This window comes from Parus major, chromosome 27, assembly GCF_001522545.3.
Source record: "Parus major isolate Abel chromosome 27, Parus_major1.1, whole genome shotgun sequence".
Classification (NCBI taxonomy): domain Eukaryota; kingdom Metazoa; phylum Chordata; class Aves; order Passeriformes; family Paridae; genus Parus; species Parus major.
Genome location: NC_031796.1, coordinates 871,422 through 872,952, shown reverse-complemented (window position 1 = coordinate 872,952; position 1,531 = coordinate 871,422).

Genomic DNA, 1,531 nt, shown 5'->3' with positions numbered 1-1,531 from the left:
CCCGGGGCCGCCCCCCCCCGGCCCCGCTGGACGCTCGTGGCCCGGTCCCGGCCCCGCCAGGACTCGTCGGCCGTGACGAGCCGCCGCCGGTGCGATCGCGGCGAGCCTGTAATTACCGAGCGTCCTTCGACGGCGATTAATAAATATTCAATGTTGACTCCGCCGCCTTCGCCGCTTTCCTTCCGCCCCGGGGGCACCGGGGGCACCGGGGGCACCGGGCCGAGCCCCCCACCTCCCGCCCCCGGCGGTGCCACCGCCGCTCCCGCCGCCCGAATGCGCGGCCCGCGGGGCGGCGGCGCTGATATAACGCGGCTCTGCCCCACGGGTGTCCCCCCCGGGACCGGGGAGGCGGTGTCCCCCCCTCACCAATAAAGGCACCGGGATCCGGTGCTGCGGCCCGGCTCGGTCCACCGGCGGTGACACCGCTCCGGTCCCCTGGGAGCGGGAGCTCGGAGCTCGGTGCCCGGGGCTGGCACCGGGCCGCGGTGCCCGTGGCCTCGGGAAGGGTGCGCGGTGCCGGTAGCCAAGGCCGGGTTCCTCGGTCGGCTCCAGGCGCGGTGCCCGGGGCTGGTGCCGGTTCCTGGTGCTGCTTCCCGATGGCGCCTCGGCTCGGTGCCCGGTGCCAGCGCCGGTGCCAGCGCTGATGCTTGTGCCGGTTCCCGGCGCTGGCGCACGTTGGAGCCCCGGAAGCTCCCGCGCCGGTTGAGGGAGCCGGTGCCCGTGGGAGCCCCGAGACCTCCGATGCGGCTCCGGTGCCACTGCCCGTGCCCAATATCCGGTGGCGTTCCCGGTACCCGGTGTCGGTGCCCGGTGGAGCCCCGGGAGCGCGGCGCGGTGCCGGTGCCCGGAGCGGAGCTGTCCGCTGCAGCGGTGCTGAACGGGCTCCCGGGCCTCTTAACGGCCGTCGGTTTATTTCCCGTCCGCAGCACCGGGGCTCATCGCCGCCCGACGGCCGCCGGCCCCGCGCAGGGTCGGGCACTGCGCTCCCGGTCTCACCGGGCTCGTGGGGGCCGGTTGTCCGCAGGATCATCGTGCACCGGGGCCGCACCGGGGCTGCGGGGACGGAGCCACCGGTTTCCTCCCGGGAGAGGTGTCCGATACCGCGCCCCGCAGCCCCGCGGCTTTTGGGGATAAACCGGGCCCGTTTAGGGTCGGGCCGTGACTGCAAACTGGGGCCGGATCCAGCGCGGCCCCGACGTGCTGGGTCCCGTCCCGGAGCCGCCGGCGGCGAGGAGTCGGGCCCGGGCCGGGGAGCGGATCCGCTACGGCCCCACGAGCCCCCGGTCGGGCCCCGGCACTCGCCGCTCTCCGCAAAGCAGCGGCTCCTCTTCCGACGGCTCTGGCCCCAACAACCTCCCGGGACTCGTTTCTCGGGGGAAAAAGCCCCGGGAGGACCCGGGGACAATCGATGGGGCCGGTCGGAGGCTCCGTGGGGCCGAGGCTGTCGATGTGCCGCCCTTCTGCCGCCCTCCGCTACCAGCGGCACCGGGGCCGCGGCCCGGAGCAGCGGCGGCGAAGGGCGGATGCCCCC